Raw genomic sequence first — 25202 nt, 5'->3', positions numbered from 1 at the left:
ATTTTGTATTCCTGAAACTGGGACAAGCAGAGGGGAGGTGTCCTTGAGTATAATGGAGCTTTGCTCACTGCAGGTGAGCTGAGCTCCAGGGAGTAGGGCCCTGGACAATCAGTGACCACCAAAGCCATTCTAGCTTCGTGGCTCTGTATCTTGCAACCTTGAAGACTAATTTTCACGGACCAAAGAAGGGTGTAGTTGTGTTGTTCAGGGAGAGCCTGAGAGGAAAGAAGAGAGCAGAACTCCTGTGTGGATCCCAAGGGAGGACTGCTTCTGAGGGGCCCACTGGGTTGACGCGTAGAGGGGGATCCCATCCCTTGCCTAGCTGTCCCACCCACAAGGGTCTTCTGTACTTCTCTACCCTGTTGACTGGATGCCAGTGTCAGGTACATCTTCCAGGGTGGAGCCTCCAGGCCCCTGTGCTCCTTTGGTTACTGTGTAAAAGGAGAAGAAAGATAAAAACAGGAAATCAGTATGGGCGCCAACACCCCTAGACCTCCTTTGTATTATTGGTGGCCCCAGGCCAGAACAGAAATAGTGGTAGAACCTAGGTGTGTCAGGCTTCTGGTCAACACAGAACTGGTTGCCAAGGTCCAAAAGTGGACGGATCTTTCAAAGTCTCCACCCTAAACTTGCCTGACCATTTTTTTTCTCCTGTTATCATTTAAGCTTGGGTCCCAGCTCTGATATATCTTATTATGTTGTGTGGATATTCCTACACCCCTGAGTCCCTGGGATCTAAAACAATTCTGATTCCAAGCATTTTGGACAAGGCATATTTACCCTCCAGCTATGCCTTGTCTCTCGTTCCCATGAACAGCTGTAGGTGTTTGGATGTTTGTATAATACTTAGTCAAGTTAACAGGTGACGTTTGATTCACCCATTCCTTATTCTTTAGGTGCTTGGGTCATTTTCATTTGTTGACTGTCTTGAGAAGCAGCATAGTTTAAAATATCTTTGAACAAAATTACTTTCATCTAGGTCATTCTCTTGAGAATTCTTTAATGAAATTACATGGTTAAATAGTTCTATTCTTACAATGGTAAGCTTTTGTTTTAATGAACAGATCGAATTGTGGGGCTATATGAGTCCTCTTTAAATGTTTTTTCTCCTAAACTAAGCTCTCCCTGATTTGGTAGCAAGAACAAGTAACGGTTACTGTCCTGTATCCTGTATTCTCATCATCACCACTTACCTGGACCATTCCTCTCTGTCATTATAGCATCATCTGTCTGTTGGGGAATATTATTTTCAAGTGTGCTACTTTGGTTTAGGCTGCATTTGGTCAACTGAAGCTGTGATTCTTTGCCTGTCTAAAACACCTGATGGTCCTAATAAAGAGATGAATGGCCGGCCAGTACGGAGGCCGAAGCAGGATAGGCGGGGCTGGCAGGCAGAGAGAAGAAAGAAAGAAAGGAAGGAAGAAAGAAGAAAGAAAGAGGAGCAAGAGAACAAGGAGAGGAGGACATCAGGGGCCAGCCACCCAGCTACACAGAAAGCAACAGAGAAAGCTGTAAAGAAAGGTACACATAAATAGAAAAAGATAAAAGCTCAGAGGCAAAAGGTAGTCTGGATGTATAAGTTAAGAAAAACCGGCAAGAAACAAGTCAAGATAAGGGTGGGCATTCATAAGTAATAATAAGCCTCCGTGTGTGATTTATTTGGGAGCTGGGTGGTGGACCCCTCAAAAAGCCAAAAGAGTAAAATATCCTACATTATCTGTTATTACATCATCATCTGTCATTACATCATCAGTCATCCAATCAGCGGCGCTCCAAGTACATAGTATTCCAGCTAAGGCAAGGCTTTCACCCTGCAGATCTAATCTTCTTGCTGTGCAGAACACAGCAGGGGAGCTTTCTACTGCCTGGCGGATAAAGTCCAGCTACACCGCCGGGGCATACGGAGCCCTTCAGGGCATGGCTTTTGTTTCTCTTTCCAAGCTGATGTGTGGCTGCTGCCCAGATGCCCTCAATGCTCATCCTAAGGTGTTGTTTTCAGCTGGGAACGCACACACCGTTCCTTTAGTCTGACATGAACTCCTCCATCCTCCCGGACACGGGTAGCAGTTGGAATTCTGTTTATTGACTAAGCTGCAAACCCTAGATTGTGAGCTGTCTAGTTAATTCATATTTCTGGTACTAATTAGGTATTATTACCTAATACCCAGTAAGCACCCGCTACTTGTTGAATGAATGGAACACGGAGAAAAGGTGCTCAGTGTGTGCATATTACAAGTTGACATTATGCTTTTCATGACCGAGGGCCAGTGTAAATCGTGCCCTGTCCTACTTGTCTCGTTAATGGCAATGCCTTAGAAATGCCAGCTATAGACTAGGAAGCTAATTCCACATAATAGTGGTGTGATAGTCTTTCTGTCCCTTCACAAAGAGGCCAGTGTCCTCAGGAAGCCAGAGTCTACCCATTTGCCTGCAGCATCAACTCTGAACCAGCATCTTGTGGTTGGGGGATGGAGCATTAGTTACTTTGCTGTCCTGCCGGAACAACAATTCCAACCATTCCTGACAGAAGCAGCTGAAGGGATAGAGGGTTTCTTTGGGCTCATGCTTGCAGATGACCGCCTATCCTGCTGGGGACATGATGGCGGCAGGGGCTCGAGGCAGATGGTCATGTTGTGTTGGGAGCAGTGAGTACCCATGTGCACAATTCTTACTGCGCCGGCTGGGACCCCAGCTCATGGAGTGTGCTGCCCACAGTTAAGGTGGGCTTCCATGCCCTTACCTAATGTGGGTAATCCCACAGCATTCCCAGAGGGGCATGTCTTGTAGATGATTCTGTCAGGATGAATATATATATATATATATGTCAGGATGATAATAACCATCAGAAAGTATGAAGGACTGGCTGCAGCTCATCTACATGGCCAACTTGATTCAGAGAGATGAAATACCATGCAGATATTGCTGTCAAGGCTCTTTAGAGGGAAGTGTATCATTGATAAAGAGACCAAATCTCCCTTTGTCCACCACGAATCTCCTTGGAATACATGTTACAGTTCCATTTTTCAGTATCCTGGTGAAAACCCAAATTCTTTGACTATGGCCTACTTTAAGGAACAAAAATGGCCACAGATGGGTGGATCACCAGCTTCCAAGTCTAGAAATGGATTAAAGAGTTGAATTAGTAATTAATGGACTAATTAATAGGACGAGCGCTGAGCTGAAAGGGGAGAGGCATGATCTTTAACGGAGGGTGGGAGACAGAGGTAGGCTTAAAAGCAGCGGCCCGGCATGGTGGCGAAACTCCTGCTATTTTTGTTCATTAAAAAAGATGCTATAAATTCTCGGGCCCAGGACTGCTTTTAAAGGCCTGCTGTGTGGAGCCGCAGTCTTAATTGAAAGCAGAGCGACTGAGCCACTTCTGTGTTTATTAAAGCTGTTGTCAATGCGCCGGTCTCCAGAGCATTCTTTTTATGAGGCGGAGGGGATGCCGGATGTCGGTAGCCCAGGGCATCATTCAGTCTCCACTGCAGCCCTGGGAGGGAAGTCCAGTATCTCCTCTGCACAGACCTGGGCCTGCACATCTGAGTGGAGAGGCTGAAGAGCTTGTGCCTGAATAAGTCACACCCGTGTAGTGTGTGGAGCGCAGTGACGTTGGCCGCTATAACCAGGCTGTGGATGAGCCACAGGGCATACAGGAAAGAGCTGAAAGAGCAAAGTCATGAATCACACGGAGATGTCTCGTTCTGTTAGCTCCACAGTCAAGGCTAGTGAAACTTTCTCGACTCTGAAATTCAGGGGGCACTGATTAATTCTTAACTATGTGTGGTGTTTTTTTTTTTTAATGAAAAATGGCCCCCACAGGTTCATGCATTTGAACGCTTGCTCCCTAGACCTAGTTGGTGACACTGTTTGATATATATATAATGTATGTATATAATATAATCTTTTATATATATACACACATACACACTCTTTTACGAAGTAGAATTTTGCTGAAGTATGTCCCTGGAGGCAGGCTATGAGGTTTTATAGCCTTGTCTCCTCTGTCTCTCTCTCTCTCTCTCTCTCTCTCTCTCTCTCTCTCTCTCTCTCTCTCTTTCTCTCTCTCTCTGTCTCTGTCTCTCTCTCTCTCTCTCTCCTTCCTGTGTGAGCATGAAAATGTAACCAGCCAGCTTCCTGCTCCGGCCAGCTTGCTTTCTCTGCCTGTTGCCATGCCTTTCCTGCTATGATAGACTCTATTCCTCTATAAACATAAGCCAAAATAAACCCCCTTTTCCCTAAGTTGCTTATGCCAGGGTATTTTTTTAGCATAGCAACGGAAGAGTGACCAAGACAGTTCCCAGCTTTCTTGAGTTCTGGGGACCAAACCCAGATTCTCTTGCTTGCGCAGCAGAGGCTAACCCGCTACACTGTCTCCGAGTCCTCCATTTTGTTTTGGTTTTGTCCCCAACACCCAAGCAAAGAAGACACATTTTGGATGAGAAGCAAACAAATCGGATTAAAAGCCAGGAACAGTGAGGTAGTAAAGGGACAGGATGGCCTGGTGCTCTCTATTTGGGGGACACAGAGAAGTGTAAACACTCCTGGAAAGGCCCGAGGCCAGGAGGCATTGGTCTAGTTCCAGGTCTGTCATGGTCATTAGAATTGAATTTTGATTGTGTTATTTGGATATAGAGTCTGGGTTGTTTAGGAAATAGTGAGGTTGGCCCCCAACATGGCTTCCATGTGGACCTTTTCTCAGTCTGAAGTAAAATTGGCAGAAGGAAATGATATGTGGTTGGTTTTGCTTGGTGCTAAATGTATTCAATTTCATGGCCTCTCCTGATTTCTAATATTGAATCCTCTCTGCTTTTTATATTATATTCTTATATTAAATGATAATGAGTAGATGGTGGCTGAATTGCTTTTATTTTTTTAATGACTTTAGTTGGCAAAATGAAAAAGGTGGAAATACTGTTGTAATTTTTAAATCATTTTTGAAATTTTAACAGTAGATTTAAAAAAAAAATCTGTCCATAGCTCTTAGGTCAAATGACCTTTAAAATTCTCTCCAGTTCTAGCAGTTGGGTATTTCAGCCTTTTCTTTCGGCTTGTGACTGTGAGGTGAGAAACTCAAGTGTCGGTTTATATTTGTGTTCCGGAGCAAGCTGTATTTTCCCCAGAAAGATCATGGCACCTCTACATTAGCCATGATGGATTCCTCATTTCCTTCAGCTTGAACAAAAACCCGAAGCATTCGTTTAAATCCTGAATTAGACCAAGATGAGAACATCAGGAGAAGATAAGTGTCCAGTGCAGACATTACTGTTGGGAGATGCATTGCCTCGGGGTAGTCAGCCTCAAACTTTTCCTTTCCTTGTGTTCCTTAATCCGAAATGAGGCCTCGCTGTGAATCCAGAGCCTCAAATGCTTTAGGCAACTGCTCCACTACTGAGCTGTACCCAAGCCCAGATTTCTTTCTTTCTTTCTTTTTAAACAGCTCCCTAGAAACATCAAAAACACCCTGGGCTAAGTTTAGCCTGTGGGTTATAATGATTAATAGCTGAGCATGGTTCATGTCTCTGGAAGGTGGTTTGGGCTGAATATGTTGAAGGTACAAACGCAGTTTCCCAGTCTGACCAATTCTGTGTAGCAGGTCTTTCTTTAGGGACCACCAGCTCCCAAATAATGGCACCAGGACTTCTTACTAGTTATGAAAGCTTGGCCTTAGCTTAGGCTTGTTCCCAGCTAGCTCTTAGAGCTTAAATTGATCCATTTATATTATCCTAAATTCTGCCACATGGCTCATTTCCTCTCCTTCATAATGTATGTCCAACTTCCCGTGTGTCTGGCTGGCTTAATCCCATGAACCTCCAGATTCTCCCCCTGCCCAGAAGTACCGCCTATCTGCTCCTGCCTAGCCATTGGGCCATTCAGCTCTTTATTAAGCCAATCAGTAGGAGTCTTAGGCAGAGGCACTTCTTCACAGTGTACAAAAAGGTTTCCCACAACAATTCTGCTTACAGGAATTTATCCTACAGAGAAGCTTATAGTTTGTTCGAAATCGCAACATACCAAAAGCTATCTAAATGCTCGTCATAGCAGATTCTTCATAGACAATATGACCTAGCCTTTTAAAAGTTCCAGGCAGCTGCCTGTACCAACCATCCAGGGGCGGGAAAACAGGCGAGGGGGTTGTTGTTCAGTGGTAGAATGCTTTCCGAGCATGTGCAAAGCCCTGGCTTCCATCCCAAGCACTCCAAAAAAAAAAAAAAAAAAAAAAAGTGTGAGCACAGGGAGGTGCGAAGGAATATTTTTAGCACAGTAGTACTTGCTAGTTTGAAAAGAGCAGCAAGTGTGTGTGCGCTTACACCCGTACCTGCAGGCACATTTGTACCCGGTGTCTATACAGGATATCTGGCAATGGTGAGCATCACTGCGAAGGCTGGCTCATGGGCTCAGGGGTGATGAGGACATTCCTTTCTACTTTATATTATCTTACATCTTACGATTCTGGTGCCACACCTGCATATCACCCATTCAGAAATAAATTGAAACTTTTCAGAAAAGCTAAAATGGATGAAATAGTGGTAAACCGTAGCGGGAGAAAATTGGCTCTGTTGCTTGAAATAGACCAGAATCATTTTTCTATCACAGTTGAGGCTGCCCTGCCCTAAGAAATGTACGTAGTTATTTCCCTTCATGGGGTGTTTTGACAGAATAACAATTCTCCGTCAGCCTTTGCTCATCCACGGTGGCGGAACACCCTTCTCCAGTGGCGGAACACCCTTTTCCAGTGGCGGAACACCCCTCTCCAGGGGCAGAACACCCTTCTCCAGTGGTGGAACACCCCTCTCTGGGGGCGGAGCTTCAACTGATGATGCTGCCTCCGTTCCATCTGATTTTCAGCACCATCAGATGGCCCTGCTGCAGGTTTATCTGAGCAGTGAACAGATACAAGAAAGTTCCATAAAGAGACCTGGGTTGCTGGTGGCTGTTATTCCACATGGTCCCAGCCCTCGTTTTCCTGTTTCTTATCCGCTAAATGAAGAGATACGGGAAATAGGGTTTTTTCTTTTTTTATATATAACGCCATTTGACAACATGGGATGGTTTTTTTGGTCAAAAGAAAGTGTGTGTGTGTGTGTGTGTGTGTGTGTGTGTGTGTGTGTGTCGGGAGGGGGATAACAAGCAAGCCAACCCCAAATACAAGACAACAGACAAGCCAGGGCTAAACACCAGCATGAGGAGAGAATTGCATAGTTGGTGAAGTGATGCCTACAGAGGAAGAGGAAATGGCCAGGCAAGGACTGCATGGGGCAGCAGTTGTAGAAATAGCAGTGGTCCTTGCATTTCAGAGGATGGCCTCCCTTCCTCCATACACCATGGAGTGTAAACCATTGGGGCTTCCCCGTTACCATGGAGTCATGTGCTGCTATCCTGGAAATGAGCTTCAGTTTCAGATATGGGATAATTCTCAGGAAATCACACTCAAGTGGAAGGACCATCCTAGCCAAGGTGAATGCAAGCCTAGTAAAGCTCATACAAATGTTCAAAATGAAGCTCGGTGAAAGAATCATTCAGGACATCCATGTATTTTGCTTTTCTCCAGAAATATGAACTTTTTGTGGAAGTCTGTGAAAGACTCTCTGACAGGTCTACTAAGAAAACTACCTATCCATTCTATAGACACTTGATAATTTTTCTTTTAACTCTTTCTTAGCAAAAATAAAATTCTTATGCACTGGAGAGATTGATCCGTGGTTATGAGCACTGGCTGCTCTTGCAGAGGACCTGGGTTTGGTTCCCAGCACCCACATAACAGCTCACAATCATCTGTAACTTCATTTCCAGGGGATTCAGTGACCTTTTGTGGTTTCCTTGGATATTGCATGCACATGGGGCTCATCTATTCTTGCAAGCAAACACTCAAACACATAAAAAGAAATACATCTTAAAAAAAATAAAATCTCCATAAAGGAGGACAATTCTTTATCACTATTAAAGGCTATTCTAAAGAAAAAATAAGCTATGGACATGGATCTATACATGTGTGCATATGCCTTGAATAACTAATGTCACGTAGTGTAATATTTTCTTTATAATTAAAAAAGGGAGCAATTCCTTGATCGTGCAAGAAGGCATAAAGTATATAAAGTGTAGCTGATTCCATACCTGAGGAGCTATTGACAGTTGGTAGCTATTGGGGAAGTGTGGTAGTTTGAGTGTAATCGGCCCCCACGAGCTCATATGCCTATTATTAGGAGGTGTGGCTTTGTTGGAGTAGGTAGGACCTTGTTGGAGGAAGTGTGTCACTGTGGAGGTGGGTTTGTGGTCTCATAGATGCTCAAGCCACACCCAGTGTCTCAGATCACTTCCTTTTGCCTGTGGGTCAAGATGTAGGACTCTCAGCTCCTGCTTGAGCACCATGTTGGACTGTGCTAAGATTTGATATTGGCTAGGTTGGCTGCATTAAAAGCTACTTCACCTAATAATGGGTTTATCAGTTCATGACCCCATCATGCACAGAGAATCATCTGTATATATTTTGTGTGTGTACCTATTTTTGTGTATCCCTGTGTGCATGCTTCGGTCTCTGACGGGCCCAGACACAGAGGCCTCTCTTTTCAGTCCCATTTTCTGTGTTCAGAGGAGGGGAGAACTGGGTGGGTGATCTGATTACCCTTTATATGCTGTGCCCCTGGGAAGCTGCTCAGGAAAGGCAGGTGGTGGGAAGATGCCAGAGTGCTCCAGGCAGAGGAAGGGTGATTGTCCAACCAATCATAGGCTAGGACAAGGAGTGTGGGGCCCTGGACAGCAGCTGGGTGTACCCCAAAACTGCTCATGGCTCAGGCCTGCCTCCTCTGTCTGTTAGTTGCTTCTTTATTAACCACAGGCATAACAAAATACCTGAGGCCGAGTATTTAATAATGAGATGGTTATGTAGCTCCCAGTTTCAGAGGATTTAAAGTCCAAACAGCACCATGCCAGTTCTGTAGACACTCGTTGTGGAATATTATTTTAAGATGTGCTACATTTGTTGATGCTGTGGAACATGTGTTTTAATGATGCAAAGCTGTGCTGCTTTCTTTTATGTTGCATTTGTTTAACTCTGTGAAGCTGTGTTACTTTGCCAGCCTTAAACACCTGATTGCGCTAATAAAGAGCTGAACGACCAATGGCAAGGCAGGAGAAAGAGTAGGCGGGGCCGGCAGGCAGAGAGAATAACTAGGAGGAGAAATCTGGGAGGAGATTGAGGAGTAAGAGAAGGAGGAGGAGGACTCCTGAGGCCCAGCCACCCATCCACCCATCCACCCATCCACCCATCCACCCATCCACACATCCACACATCCACACATCCACACATCCACACATCCACACAACCAGCCACAGAGTAAGAAGGAAGGAAAGGTATATAGGATAGAGAAAGGTAAAAGCCCAGAGGCAAAAGGTGGATGGGATAATTTAAGAACATCTGGCTAGAAATAAGTCAAGCTAAGGACAGACATTGATAAGTAAGACCAAGATTCCATGTAGTATTTAAGGAGAGGCACTGATAAGACCAAGTCTCCATGTATTTATTTGGAAACTGTGTGGGGGGCCCCCAAAGAATAAAATCAGAATAGCTACATGCCCTCACTGCCGGGTACTCATAGCATATGGTGCCATGACGGTAGTGCGTGTAGTAGACAGGAAACCAAAGAGTAGCTAAGGTCTGACTTTCTCTTTTTATAACCGTCTCCTAGACTTGATTTCCCCCCTGGAGACTCCCACCTTGTAGAGGTCCCACCAACTCCCACATCATCACACTGGGATCAAGCCTTCACATGAGCCCCCCAGAGGTAAACCACAACCCAGCCACAGCAAGAGGAAGTCTGGGAATGCAAAATGGAGGAGTGGAAACTAAGGAGGGGCAAGAGAGACGTGTAGAGAAATAAATTAGGTGGATGCCATCTTCTGAGACCTGTTGGGGACTTCTGTCTCCACCCTGGATCGTGTCCAGCCAGTGAAGTCCGGAATTAGCAGACCTGTTTTTATCTTCTAGATGTCAAAAGTAGGACATTTGGGTCCTCGCTTGGGTCAGAGAACAGTCTCAGACTCAGAAGGCAGAGCACCAAGCCCCCGTGGGGCTTCTCTGACCCTTGCCCGCTGTGGGGACCTCAGATCCGTTTCATCCCTTTTCATCTTCTCCTTTTCAGGGGCATTTTTTTTTAGACCTGCTCTCTCATCAAAGCCAGCAGCAGAAGGGAAGCCACTGACTAGCTTCCTCGAGGATCCGGCGATTTCCTTGTCTTTCTAGGCATGTGTCTTATTTTAAGTAGGGACTGCCAAATTCACCACTGAATTCACACTGCATTCCTGTGTTTCAGAGACCCTTCCTGGACTGACACTTGCAGGCTTTTTCTTATACAGTTGATTGGTGGCTAGCTGCCCCTCCCAACTGACTCTAATACCTGCTTCCACCCAAACAAGATGTCTCCCCCGGGCCTGACTGGAAGAACTCCGGCCTGCTTCTGAGACCACTTTCTTCCTAAAATAATTGTTCTATAGCTTTCCTTTAGTCCTCTGAAACCTGATATCAGATTTCTCCTTGACAAACACACCTTAGAATTTTCATTCCACTTGTCTACATAAAGTTTGGGGAACAAAGAAAAATAATAGAGAAAACAGTGCCGGTCAGTTATAAATTCACTTTCTAAAAAATTATTTAATATTGCAATGTTTTCTTCCATCTCTTCTTGAGGTGTGCGGTATGTCTGAGTGGGATCATTTGATGCAGGTAGAGCCATGAACATTTAATATTGATGATGGGTTCCTGCTTGGATTTTTCTCTTTCCCTAACCACTGTTAATATGACCCTTGGCAGGTCTTTGAATTGCCCGAAGTTAAATAACGCTCTGCTATTTAATGGACAACCCCTCTGGCCTAATTAGGCTTCTCTGTCGTTGTAATTAAAAACCCAACCAAAAGCAACCCAGGAGAGGGAAGGGTTTATTTGGCTTACAGCTTATAGTCCATTATCAAGGATGCCAAGGCAGGGACCTGGAGGCAGAGACCATGGAGGAAGGAGGAATGCTGCCTACTGGCTTGCACTCTAAGGCTTGCTCGGATTGCTTTCTTATACACCCCAAGACCACCTGCTCAGAGGTGGCACTCCTCCCTCCAACACAATGGGCTGGCCACACCCACATCGGTCAGCAATCACAGACTTGCATGTTTGGCCAGTCTTATGGAGACTTTTTTTTTTAAAACCAAGGTTCTTTCTTCCCAGCAAGTGGCTTGTCACACATCCCATCCCCCCTTGAGTCAGAGAATCTCTGGCTTTTCGCTGCCATTCCTTGATCGATTAATGTTGGTGACAATGAGTTATGCAGGAGCCCTCTCCACGGTCACTTTGCATCTTGAGGACACACGATGGGACTGGCGGTTTTATTAGTACCTTCTTGTGGATGAGAAGCCCGGACTGGGGACCCTGTCCTGATGGCAACCTGGTAAAGGGCAGAGCTTTGGTTTTGAACCCGTGTCAACTCAGGATCCAGCTTAACTCCTCATGGTGCTCACTCACAACTCTTTCTTGCTGGGTGAAGGGTGTTCCTTCATGGACCGGGTGGCTTGCACCCCCCAGAACAATGGTGTGTTCCAGTTCTTGTGGCAAAGCTGGGTGTCTTCGTCCTGGTGTGACCACTTTTCCTATTGGTGACCTTTGGTGAGTAATGTCACCAGTGGACTTCTGCGGGTCCTCTCAGCTCTAAAGTTCTGTGACTTCGCTTCAGAACAGCGATAGGCCATGATGACAGGCCCATCGTTGCCTACTCGGGTCCCAGGGGTATTTACACTTGCCTGAACGGATCGCTTCTTCCTGGAAGTTGCTTTTCTTTCTGCGCTGTTCAGGAAGGGATGGGGTGCTCAAGAAAGTTCCCACAGCTGCTGGAAGTTTTTTGGAAATGTTAGTGTCGCCCTCATCACAATAAGTCCCTTGAATTCCCTTGAATTTTGAGGTTATGAATTTTGTGGCTCACCAGCCCATATGGGAACTGTGTAGTGTATGGCCCTCCCCAGTGCAGGCGCGTGGGCCCCCTGCTAAGCACAATGGGTTGCTCCAAGAATGCACTAGGGCAGAGCATCCTTTAGCTGCAGTGCAGATGGGTGGGCAAGTCAGGTCAAAGGTGATTGTGTTTTTCCTGACATCACTGGTGAAATATGGTCTGCCTGGCACCACGGCTATCTTTTCCAGGGCTGTGCCCCTGAAACCCCTGCTCAGCAGAAAGGGAACCGGAAGATGCAAGCCTTTTAGAATTCTACCCTAGACAGTATCTCTTCCCTTTTCACATAAGAAGAAGAGGGTGTTTTGAATTTGGTTGGGTTCCATCTGTTACCCAGAAAGCAGCCAATACATTCCCTAGGCCTTTGTTGGACTCCGTAGGTGAGGCTGTTCTGGAGCAGGGCCTGATAGCAGGGGTACTGTGCCAGCTCCTCCTGCAGATGGCCTTATTTTTCTCCTGTTTCCCTGTTCGCCAGGCCTCTGGGAGATGCTGGCATGTTTGTCTTTGTCCAGTGTTCTTGGAAACAAATAACAATGCACCTATTTAAAACTTCCACTATTGTTGATTTGGGAAGAAGTTTGCTTTAGCCAGAGGGTGTGGTATAGCTTTCTTTTTATCCAGAGGGGTGATTTGGGGATCTAACTTCAAAGTTTAAGTTACATGTCAGGTGAGGGTTAGAAAGCTCCTTGGCTGAGGGGAGAGTGAGTCCAATGGGTACAGCAGTAATGAAACACTAATTGGTCTGAAGAATGTCAGAGTATCAGTCCCCTGCGAGACCTAGGGTCATCTTAATGGTGGTGGTGCTGTGTTGACAATAAGAATTAAAGCATCAGCATTTGTTGAGACTTTATCACCTGCGGGATGGTGTGCAAACTCAAACAGCTGAGCTGTGTGCTACCAGTTAAGTAACATGTTTAAAGCCAGCTAGCAGAGAACAGTGTGTTAGACAAGGGTGGAATTTAGCAAGCTTCAAAATCTTTAGAGAAATGGTTGACTCATAGCTTTAAAGTGAAAAACCAAAGTGGGGTTTTTTTTGTTTGTTTTTGGTTTTTGGTTTGTTTGTTTGTTAAGACATTGTCTCTCTAGCTCAGGTTGGCCTGAAACACACCATGAGACCTAGGCTGGTCTCAAACTCCCAATCCTCCTGCTTCAACAAGTGGATGCTGGGATTACAGGCGTTGCCACCACACCCAGCTCTGAAGGTACTGTTTCCAATCAATTGAACGGAAGGAGAAATGTCGCTTTTCCTCTCCACTGAGTTTCTGTTTTCTGACTGGGTGGCAGACGTAACTAAGGACACCGAAATGTCAGCCCAGGGAACCAGTCCCATGGTTTTCATTCTAAACAAGAGGAATGGAACTGATATGTAATCTATCCATCAAAACCCATCCGTTATAAAGCCAGTGATATTCTTTTTAGTGACTATTTAGAGTTCTGCGTCTGTGTACTCCATGTCTAGGCTTAGTTGCCACTGCAGAAAATTGCTGAATGTGCACCTGCGGGCAGCCAGTTCCCACCCTGGCCCAGGGTCTACCAAGAAGGTTCTGAAGCATTCGCCTCTCGTCACCCAGAAACGTGCCAAAGCCCCAGGCTTCCTCCTGCCAGCCTGATGAACCGCAGTCATGCTCAGAATTAGAAGCTTATGACGGACGGAGCCTAAATCTTGCCTGAGCATACCTGTACCCTCTATGAGTCCCCAGGCATTGCCAGCTAAAGACAGCTTTAACAGACCAGTTTTTGAGACATTTTGAGATGTAGAGTCTATTTCATATATGGAGCCTGTTATAGAATATTATTTTAATAGTGGATCCTGTCATTTCTACCCTTGGGTGACATCACATGGCCAGAGTGCCTTTAGCCTTTGCCTTTAGCCTTTGCTTCTGCAGACACCAACTGTTTCATATCTTTTAAACTTTAAACTGATTTTACAAGATTTGCATTGGCGTGAAGGTGTCGGATCCCCTGGAACTGGAGTCGCAGACAGTTGTGAGTTAGTTGCCTTGTGGGTGCTGGGAATTGAACCTGGGTCCTCTGGAAGAGCAGCCAGTGCTCTTAACCACTGAGCCATCTCTCCAGCCCTGCAACTGTGTCATGTTTAGCCCGGCTTCTAGGTGCAGAGCTAGTCTGGACATTTCTTGCTGTGCCCTGGGCGCTCATCTCCAATCTGCTTGTCAGATGCCATCTGGCTGGTAGAGTTGCTGAGCCTGTCAGCTCCCGTGGTGTGGACAAGAGCGGTCTGGCTGACTTACTTATTAACTATGACGCTGAGGTTTCTGTTAACCAAACCCCATTTTTTCCCTCTTACATTCTCTAGTCAAGCTGCTCCTGCATTCCATGCCCTTCAGAACAGCTGCTGTAAAGTACCCAGATCTATATGCAGTATGGCCACTACTGATAATATTGACAACTTGCAGCTCTTGAAAATGTGCTATTTTTGTCTTTCTGGGTTTCCCCCCAAATTTGTCTTTGGTATCATTTTGAGTCTTGTTTCTTCCCTTTCTTTGCTCTTTCTACCTACGAAGAAAGAAATCTGCATATTTAGTTTTTACCCGTACTATGTCCATGTCCCTGTACCTAGATGTCTTTTGGCGAGTTCATAGTGATGGAGGTGTGTAGGAGGCAGGGTGTGTGTGTGTGTGTGTGTGTGTGTGTGTGTGTGTGTGTGTGTGATGTGCTTTGATGTGGTGTATGTGTGTGTGTGCGTGCACGCTGTGGTGTGTATGTGCATATGTGTGCTGTGGTTTGGTGTGGTGTGTGTGTTATGTGTGGTGTGTGTATGATATGTACATATATGTGGTCGAGTGTGTATATATGTAGTGTAGTGTGTGGGGGTGTGAATGGTATGGTGTGTGTTTGTGGTGTGCATTGTGGTGTGTGTGTATGTGTGCTGTGGTTTGGTGTGGTGTGTGTATGATATGTACATATTTGTGGTCGAGTGTGTGTATATGTAGTGTAGTGTGTGGAGTGTGATATGGTATGGTGTGTGTTTGTGGTGTGCATTGTGGTATGTGTGTGTATGTGTGCTGTGGTTTGGTGTGGTATGTGTGTTATGTGTGGTGTGTGTATGATATGTACATATTTGTGGTCGTGTGTGTGTATATGTAGTGTAGTGTGTGGGGGTGTGATATGCTGTGGTGTGGTGTGTGTGGTGTGTGTGTGTGTATGATATGTACGTGTATGTGTTTGTGTGTGGGTGTGGTTGCCTGTTCATGTGCACGTATGTGAAGGTTAGAGGTTGACTCATGGTATGTTCCCATAGCACTTCCTACTTTATTTTTTGAGACAGGGTCTCTGATTAATGTGGAGCAACCATGTTAGTGAGGCTGGCTAACAAGTCCCTGGGACCCACAGTCTCTGTGCCCCATCCCCGGGGTTACAGGCAAGCACCGTCATGTCTGGTTTTTATGTAGATTCTGGGGACCTGCACGCAGTTCTCATGCTTGCTATTAAGTCATCTCCTTAGCCCCCAGGTCCCTACCCCCATGCTGAGAATTGAACTTGGACCTCTCACATGGCTAGCCCTTGACCACCCAGCTACCTCACTAGCGCTGGACTCACCTGTCTCCTTCCTGACCCTCTGGTCCCAGGACAACATAGGTCATTGTTGTTCGTTTCTGAGAGTTTGCGACTCATTGCAGGTTTTCCCATGTGCTTCTATAGTGATGATGACAAAAGTACATAGATTCACTAGGGGGAAGTGGCAAGGACTCAGAACAAAATTGGCGACGAAAGAAAGTGGAAATATATTATTTTTTTCATTTAAAAAAGCTCTATTGCTTGGTGTGGTGGTTTGTACTTTTGGTCCCAGCACTTCTGTTTTTCAGTGGGCTTAGCACTGTGCCTGAATCTACCGATATTTTAACTGCTGTCTGTGTCCCGCTGCTGAGTCTGCATCCTGGCAAACTTTTCAGTCCCGGAGGTTCTACTGCTGCCACCAAATGTAGGTTTTAAGTCTTTATCACTCTGTTTACCAATAAAGACTCAGGAGTCGGATGTTGGGGTGAAAACTTGCTAGGTCAGAGAGGCCAAGAAGCAACCTTCCTTTTTGACTGGAGGTCCAGCAAGAGAAGCCTCTCTCCACTTGTCCCAAACCAAAAAGACAGTGAATCTTTAAGCTCCTCCCTACTCCTTCCTGTGAATCTCTCTGTTTTCTTCATCCTGTCTATGGCTAACTTTTGTCAGCTTATTGCTGACACTGCCCCAATCCAAGGTTAATTTTATTAACACTGTCGTGGAGTTTCAGAGTGCTAGCAAATCGCCCACAACACAGCACTTGGGGAGGACAGGAAGAGCTCGGTAAGTCTGAAGCCAGCCTGGTCTCCAGAGTGAGGTCCAGGCTAGTCAGGGTAATATCTGCATCTAATTTCTTTAATCCTAACATTTCTTTCCCACCCTGAACACTCTCAAATCATTAGGGTCTTCTTCATAGAGCCAGGGTCCTCAACCACCCCTAGAGTCAAAATAGAAGAAATTATGACATAAATGATGTAAGTGGCAAAGGACTTCTATCAGGAAGGCACGAGAGGCTACTGCAGCCTACTAGAAACAACCAAGGTAGCCGGGTGGTGATGGCGCACGCCTTTAAGCCCAGTCCTAGGGAGGCAGAGGCAGGTGGATCTCTGTGAGTTCGAGACCAGCCTGGTCTACAAGAGCTAGTTCCAGGACAGGCTCCAAAACCACAGAGAAACCCTTTTTGGGGGGGGGGGGGAGAGAAAGAAAAGAAAAGAAAGAAACAACCAAGGAACTGGGTAGGTATTTCTCCAAAGACAAGGAGTGGATAAATAAACGTGGGAATAAGATGAGACGAGATGAGAGAGATGAGAGAAATTACAAACCGAACCCACATGAGCAGACGACATAAGAAGAGCCGGGAACAAGTGCTGACAGGGATGGGAGGAAATGGGGGACCCCAGTGCGCACCTGGTGGGGATGTAAATTAGTACACTCACTGCGGAAAAGAGCATGGTTCTTCCTCAAAATGCTAAGCCTGTGATTGTTACGCGTCTCTGCATCCTGCTACTAGGTATAGAACCGCGCGGAATGAGCGTATACCCCTATGAAAAACGTGCCTTCCTAGTCTTCTCCTTGTGGAGCTAGTGGAGATTTTAAATATGGAGACAAGTCCTTTGTTAGCTGTGTGATTGGCAAAAGTTTCATCTTAGCCAGCGGGTGACGGTTTCACTTTGTTGATGATAGCTTTATTAGTGACCTTGCTCGACACCACGTGATATCCGGATTAGCAACCTTTCTCTCTGCTGTGACCAAGTACCTGACCGGGAAGCTGCATATAAGGGAGGAGAAAAGTTCGCTTTGGCTTTGGATCTGGGGAAATCAGGACTTGGAAGGTGTGGGCGGTTGTGGGAGGCTACCTGCTCGTATCCTCGCAGATAAGGAAGTCTGAATAGAGGGAGGTTACCCACGTGGTGCTCCCCTCGTGCTCTACTTCCTGCTCTGTATTCAATCCAGGGCCTCGGCCCACAGGATGGTCCCACCCTCCTCAGTCAATCCTCCCTGGAAACACGCCCAAAGATGCACACACCCAGAGATACGCCTCACTAATGAACGCCTAGGTGTCCCTTAGTCCAAACAAGTCGGCCGTGGAGATCAACCATCGTAGGGTCCTTTGCACCAAAGCTTTAAGTTTTGTTGAAATCTGTTTTTATTTTTCCTGCTGTAACTTGTTTCTGGTTCTGTAAGTTTGTGAAGTGCTAAGATTATTAGCCCATTCTTTATCCTGAGCTAGCTAGTTACTGTAATCCACAAGGGGCGCTCGCTGTGAGTAATTGAGTGATTAAAATCTCTGTTATTAAGGGATCATAAGATCGCCCAGTTCTGAGGTTCAGACTTCCTTATTTACCTTTGTATCCCCTTCCCCACCCGCATGGGCACATCTGTGTTTACTCGATGCTAAAAACATGGCTGTCAGCTGCATCCGGAAGGTAAATCCTTTTTGCTAAACTCTGAACTGTTTTGTTCAGGCTTTGAAGATGGATCTGAGTTCACATCATGGTTCCACATACTCTGTGGCTTTTTCTAGTTTTGAAAGCTCTGGAAACTCCACTCTGTAAGGAAAGGTAACATGCCAGGCAGTGGTGGTAGCGCACGCCTTTAATCCTAGCACTTGGGAGGCAGAGGCAGGTGGTTCTCTCCTAGTTCGAGGCCAGCCTGGTCTACAAAGCAAGTTCCAGGACACACCTCTTCGAGGACTGTTGCTGAGGTTGCATATGAAACCCTGTCCCCGCGTAGTGGCTACTCCATGTGTCGACCATTTGATCTCAGGTTCTCCCTTGGGTGGAATGGGAATGAGGCTCACCTTTGGCCATCTCAGCAGTGTGTGTAATGACGGTTGAGCAGGTAGTGTCTCCCTTCAGCTGGGAGGGGTCCGTCCCTTCGATCGGCTGGATCGACATCCGGAGGAACTGGGAGGGAGCTCTGGTCATGTTGGCAGTCCCAGAACCCTGGTCACGCAAAGGGTAGACTAGGTACCCAGACCTGGGGATCTATGGCTCTAGGGTTTAGAAGTTACTAGGTACTCATGATGTAAATTCTCTGCTCTGAGCAACAGCCCTTGCCAGCTGCTATAATCAATCCTCAGTGTTCATCAGTGGTGGGTGGCATCTGCCTGTTGCTGTTACAGCTCCTGGGTGGGTCTCCAGTTGGGGCTTAGACTGTCAGTTCCCTTAGTCCATGAGACTTGTCAGCTCCAGGGAACTTTCTGGTGACAAAGACCTTAGGCTCTTCAGGCTCTCAGAGCCCAACCTCTCTTAGTGACTCTGCTCCCAGCCCCAGTCCTCAGGAATTTTCCAGCTGTCTTCTCACTGTCGCTGAGTGTCGCTTGGTGGCTTCCCACCAGCTCTTTGTTTTAGCAGCTTAGGCGAGACCACCCTTAGAAGTCTTTTATGGGGGCTTGATCCTGTAACATCAGAGTGCAGCGTGGATGGATAACAGCCATCCCTTGTTTCTAACTCCAATTCCAGGGGATCCTCTGCCCTCCTCTTGCCTCTGTGGGCATTGTGTTCACATGACACACCCCTGTAAACAAAACCATACCTAGATGAAATCTTTAAACCAAGGAATGGTTTGTATTTGTACCAATCATGCGTGGTTGTGACTGTGCCAGTCACAGGCCTTGAGAGGAAGTGCTCCTCTTCTGGCCTGGGTAACAAAAGGCTGTAAGGTCATGTAGAGTTCATCAGGCTTGTGGTCCCCTGAGAGCTGCTTTCTAAGGCCAGCCAACAGTGTCTGGAGCGGTCATGACTGGGGAATGCCATCCGCTGTGGGTAGAGAGGCGTCCTACAGTGGCTGGGGTTTCTTCGGTGGGATTATAAGGGCATCTGGGCTGTCAGGAGGGCCGTGCAGCCGGTTACTGGGAAAGGGACCACCCAGCTGACAGAGCCACGCTCAAGGATGCCAGAAAGGGCTTGTCAAATGGCTCGCGCACCAGTTTTAATCACTCACAGAACACATTCATGGTGTGTCTACGGTCAGCGCTTAGAAAAGCTCAACACACACACACACAAAAAAAAGAAAAGCTCAACACAGGACTATCGCTTCCTCTTGCTGTGGTTTGTTCGGGCCTTATTCCTGTCTGGCTTAGAACTCACTGCTTAACCCAGTCTCTAAGTCAGTCCTGCCTCTGCCTCTCTCCCACAGAAATGCCCAAACCCAGCTGAGTTAAAAATTCTTGCAGCACTTACCAGTGCTTAATATTAACAACGATTAAAAGCCCTACCTAACTCCTGCCCCAGTGCCCTAAGGAGGATTCCCGGAATCAGTTTTAATGCCATATTCTTGTCCTGTGAGACTCCTCCCAGATTCAACCTTCAACTTCCTAGCCCCTCCCGGCTTGGGCCTTCTTTCCTTTTTATTTTATTCCTTCAGATTACTCACTGGGTCAAGTCAGTTTGCGCTGCCCATACCCTCAGGGACATAGGACCATCCACTGGAGTGTGGTTGACCTAACAGTGGTCACATCCTTGAAGAAAATGGATTCCTCTTTCCTCAGATAATATCAGGTGCTGCAAACCAATAGCTCCATAGTTAGAGGTGGGGGCTTATGAGCTCCTTCCTCCTTGCTAGAAGGTTGGCGGACTCTTGCTTCTATTCTGTTTTTGTAGACTTGACTTCCACCTGCTTCCTTTGATAAAGAATATAATTATTAAAAAAGTATATCAGGAAAAGGGAAACCTTTCTTAGTCCCTGGGCATCTCTGCTTTGTGTGTGTGTATGTGTGTGTGTGTTTTACATAGAAGTGTCTGGGCAAGGAACTAACAGCACTCTAGCTATGGGTGGTTATATGGGCTTGCAAACCTAGAGTAAACACCAGTAAATGAGTTTTTAAGGAAAGCCTGGAAGGGACTTTTACATGTGGGTAGATGTTGTGTCTTTTCTTGCGGGAAGCGTGGTGTTTCCCACAATCACTTGGCCGATGCACACTGCGCTGCCAGGGATCTTGGGGACCAGCGGTCATCAGGGCACCCACTTGGGAATTGCTGAGCTGGAAGATTGGTGATGTGAGAAACAGGAAAAGCACCCATGACGGCGGGGCGGGAGGGGGTGCGGGTGTAAATGAAGCAATTCTGTACATACTTCTGCTTTTTGTTTCTTGGTGATTATTTTTAACAGGAACAGCAGTCATCTGAAGCCCTCATAGACCCATGGGCTCTCATCCCACGAAAGTGGCCTAGCTCTCACAGCCCTAGAACCACCGTCCGGCCCAAAGAGAAGGTAAAAGATGATCTCTGATATTCATTTGTTTGTTTACTTGTTTAAGGAAGATGTTAGCAAGGCTGATGGCTTAGTTCTTTCTGGCATATACTTAGAGTTTGGTAGATATCTATTTTTGCTTTAAAGGGACATTCTAGTAAACACTTTTCAGGGCAGTAGGGTTGTGTTAAGACTTTATTTCTGACTTTTAGAAGACTTCTCAAGCTCTGAGGACAAGTTTTACCGTTCAGGAGGTGAATTAAATATGCATCTTACATCTGTTAATACTTTTCTGGGTAAACCAGTGAGCTTTTGTTTAATTTGGTACCCTAGAGTGTTAGCTTGGACAGTACCCGATAACAGAAAATACTTATAGTTAATGTTTCTTAAGAAGTCACTGTGAGCCAGGCACTATTGTAAGTGCTGTACATGTGCTAACCATTTAACCCAAAATGCAAAAGTGCCTTGAGCAGACTTTCCATAATCACAAGGGCAAGCCTCAGCAGCTGGGTCCGGGTTCCTAGCAGGGCACGACAAAGCGAGCTTTATGAAATCCATTACATTTGAGACAGCTCTAACTTTACCAACCTCCTCAGTGGTGTGCTATACAGTAGTTGACTTCCAGTTATACTCATTTGTATATCTATCACAGGGTTTTAAATATACATATTTATACCATTTGAAAAGGGGCAAAGTTAAGGCCTCACTTAGTAGCCCATTCTGGCCTTAAACTACTTAGTATCCTCCTCCCTCAGCCTCTTGAGTGCCAAGAAGCTCATTCTTAGTTTGGAATTTTGAGACATGGCTAGATCTCATCAAAATGAAGTCCACTTGGGTATGTAATAAGCAGTTGTTTCTTATCCAGTTTGTAGGGTCGGTGCTTGGGATGCAAAGACAATAGAGACCTAGTTCCCTGCTCTCACAGAGATGTCACCCAAGAAGGCAAAGTTCTTCCCATGGTTAAGCATTCCTGAAGTCATGACATGGAAAGTCGTGTCTTATGTCTTATTTTTAAGAATCTCACGGTTGCCCTAGAAGAAGCCCTGCTTCTCCAATGACTGGATTGTTGTCCGATCCTGACTAATTCACCCCCGGCACGCAGCTGCAGGCTGTGGGGTACTGTTGCTCCAGGATGCGGGCTTCTCACTGCAGAGTAGAGAGGGGCCTGTTTTGAGAGGAGTGGCATAAGCCCATAGGTGTCTCTCCAGGGCAGACTCAGGAGTACAGTCTTGCAGAGCAAGTGAAGAGAGGCTAGCTCTCACTCCAGGGAGAGTCCTTTCGTGATAAAATAAACAGACTGGTAATACGTTGGGTCCTGATAGGACCCCTTCAACACGGAAGATTTGTGTCGTTCTTGGTGCGTGGTGAGAATCCAGCCAGGGACATGGAAGGTGGTGTTTGCCTACATAAAGCCCTAAGCACAAATCCTATGGTTCCTTGGATGGATCAGCTTTGAAGGCAAACAAGGGAAAAGTAGCCACAAGGCTCTCTCTGGGAAATTCTACATCGGTACCTTTTAAGTTGGTGGTCAGAGCTCTAGAATCTTACAGAACCCCAATCTGGCAGCTCACCCAGGCCCTCCTTGAACCCTGGAATTCTTTCTCTGGCTTAGAGTGCTAACAAGATTAATTTTGTGTGTGCTGTGATGGTTCTGAGGATTGAACCCAGAGCCTATGGCCTTGTGCTTGCTTCCACTGAGCTAAACACCCAACCTGGCGTGTGTGTACTATTCACAAGTGATGAAGTCCTGTGGATAAAGGGATCGGCGGAAGGGAATGTTGGGGATTCTGTTTTTGAGAAATGATTCTTGGCTGCCTCCCACGTGGCTGGCGTTCTGAGTTCTTCATGTCCTTAATTCAGTCTCGTAACAGCTCTGTGAGGTAAGTCTGCCCATCCACGCCCAACAGCAGAAACTGATGCTCAGAGATGAGGAGTGATAGGTTTTCAGACGCCAATCTGAACGTGTGGTTTGGAGGGCAGGGGCTTGGCTTCTGCCTTGGGCAGAACTTTAGCTAGCTCATCCAGGGAAGAGGGATAGCACAGACGTCATCTAGACATACAGATTGGATTGAACAAAGAAGCAAATCTATCATTCCAAAAACCTTTTGAAGTAGCTATAGGTGTTAGGTGGTTACCCCTGGGTGTTACCGGGAGCCTTTGACATGGTTTTAGCTTCTAAGTTTCTGGCCTAGGGAGAGGCAGAGGTGGAAATCAACGCAGGGATCCAGGAAGACTACTCGCAGAGCTTACCACCAGGACAGGAGACTCATTATGATTGAAATGGGATTGGGTAGAAGATTACCCAATCAGAGGGGCCTAGAATGAGTGGAACACAAGACTGGAAACCTTGCTCTTTGTTTGATCTTCCCCCACAGCAGCGCACCGCCACACAGCCTGTGGGAATGCCCTGGATTGTGTGTCTCTGCGTGTGTTGTGCGTGCAGGTGCACACGTGTGAGCGTGCTTACTTACCCATGTGTGCACATTGCATGTCAGAGTCAAAGGGCAACCTTGATGTTGTTTCTCAGGTGCTGTCCACTTTATTTTTACTTCGAGTGTATACGTGTTTTATTGCATGTATGTATATGTGGGCACCATGTGTTTTACAGTGCTTGAGGAGGCCAGCGAAGGTATTGGGTCCTCTGAAACTACTTACAGACAGCTGTGAGTAACCAGCCAAATCCGGATCCTCTGTGAGAGCACTGTCGTGTCGTTTCTCCTGTCCCCTTTTAGTTTTGTGACAGGATGTCTTGTTAGACTGAAGCTTGTCAGGTAGGTAGGCTAGGCTGGCTCACCAGCAAGCCCAGGGATGATGCTGTTGCTGCTGCTGCTGCTGCTGCTGCTGCTGCTGCTGCTGCTGCTGCTGCTGATGATGATGATGATGATGATGATGATGATGATGGTGATGATTATAAGCATGCCACCGAGCCTGGATTTTTACATGGAGGTTTATCCATATCCTGTATCAACAGTAGTGACAGAAAGACAAACAGACTCTCAGATTCTTGTTTAGAAGACAGAGCTTCCACAACTAATTGCATTATTACTTTGGCAAAGAATTTTTTTAAAATCACTAAAATATTGATTATGCTGTCTTTGTCCTAGATAAGGAATGGAGTAACTGATTGCAAAATTTGAATTTTTTTTTTCTGTATTTCTATTGCGGTAGACTTTGATAGAACCTCCTTTGTGCCTCCAAGTGCCTTTAAGTGATAACAATAACAATAATATTAAAAGCTAATATTAGGGTTTTCATGCGAGCCAGAATCTATTCTAAGTGTGTCACATGTATTCCTTATAACATCCCCCTGGGCCTTGCGATGCGTTCCAGGCTGACTTGGGCCTTGTGGTGTGTCTCAGGCTGACCTGGGACTTGTTATAGTGTTCATTCAAGACTCAAACTCACAATCCTGCTCCAGCCTCCCTAGGTGCTGGGATTACGGCTGTGCACCGCCATGCCTGACTAGATTTTGTTTCTTCACTATTACGCTCTAATGGCTCTGATAGCCAAACTACCTAGAAACACTGCTAAACAAAGTAGGGGCTATCCCTTTGAGAGAGAAGGAAGAAAGAACCTTGCGACACTCTTATCTTCTTGTTATTTTGTTTCTGTCTCAAATGTTCCCCTCCGTGCCTCGGTGCCCTGGGAAAGGCTGTAGTTGGTGCTATCGTCATCATCGGTATTATTTTCCGACTCAACCAGGACAAAGCTGATACTATTTGAGGTTATTCTGGTTTTTTTGGTTTTTCCACAATGAAACCATACTGTTAATTTCACAATTTTTCTTCACATTAGCATTGTAGATAGAAGGAAAACGTACAGACACTTGTTTGATTAATATCACCTATAGTTTCCATAGTTACAGCAAGTGGTCACAGCGATTCCTTTTATATTTCTACTGACGCAGATTAGAAGTTTCATAGATTTTGGGTTTTTTTGTTGTTGTTGTTGCTCTTTTTCTTCCTTTGCTTTGAGTTACCCTAATGGTTTCTCATTTTAAAACAAAGAATTCTGTATCTTATTTCTTGCAAAGCAAGTTCAGTGGTGATGAATTCTTTCAGATCTTCTTTAGATAGAAATGTCTGTCTTCCCTTTCTTTTTCTTTTTTTTTTTTTTAAAGGCATGTTCTCACTTTGTATCTCCAGCTGACCGGGGACTCTGTAGACCAGGCTGGGGTCAAACTCATAGGGTCCACCTGCCCCTACCTCCCAAGTGCTGGATTAAAGATGGGTGCCATCTACCATGCCTGGCTTTCCTTTTGTCAAAGGATTGTTTTCCCAGACACAGAATTCTTGCTTAAATTTTTTTTTTTAAAAAAATCTCCTGCAGGGTTTTAATGCCATCTACTTCCTTAGGTGTGGTCTCCATGGTTTCTCATGAGTCAGCTACTAATCTTATTGAGAATTCTTTGTACATAAATAGTTGTTTCTCTTTTGATTTGGATTTATCCTACTTAGAGTTCACTTACAGGGTTTTTTTTTTTTTTTTTTTTTTTTTTTTTTTTTTTTTTTT

The 25202-nt window shown here is 45.8% G+C and overlaps 1 protein-coding gene across 3 annotated transcripts in view; it reads left to right on the top strand.

Annotated features, from left to right (window-relative positions):
* The window catches only part of Tmcc3 (transmembrane and coiled-coil domain family 3), a 262328-nt gene that overhangs the window by 19352 nt on the left and 217774 nt on the right, over positions 1-25202 (top strand). For 2 of the 3 annotated variants that reach the window (XM_026784509.1, XM_026784508.1), the window contains exon 2: positions 20610-20711. The exons of the other annotated variant lie outside the window; for it this stretch is intronic. The gene's annotated coding sequence lies outside the window, so the exon portion shown is untranslated. The remainder of the gene's footprint in view (positions 1-20609; positions 20712-25202) is intronic. 3 annotated transcript variants of the gene reach the window in all.

The sequence above is a fragment of the Microtus ochrogaster genome, chromosome 24 (assembly GCF_000317375.1).
Source record: "Microtus ochrogaster isolate Prairie Vole_2 chromosome 24, MicOch1.0, whole genome shotgun sequence".
Taxonomy (NCBI): Eukaryota; Metazoa; Chordata; class Mammalia; order Rodentia; family Cricetidae; genus Microtus; species Microtus ochrogaster.
The sequence above is the reverse complement of the archived record's forward strand: the minus strand, read 5'-3'. Positions and strand labels throughout refer to the sequence as shown.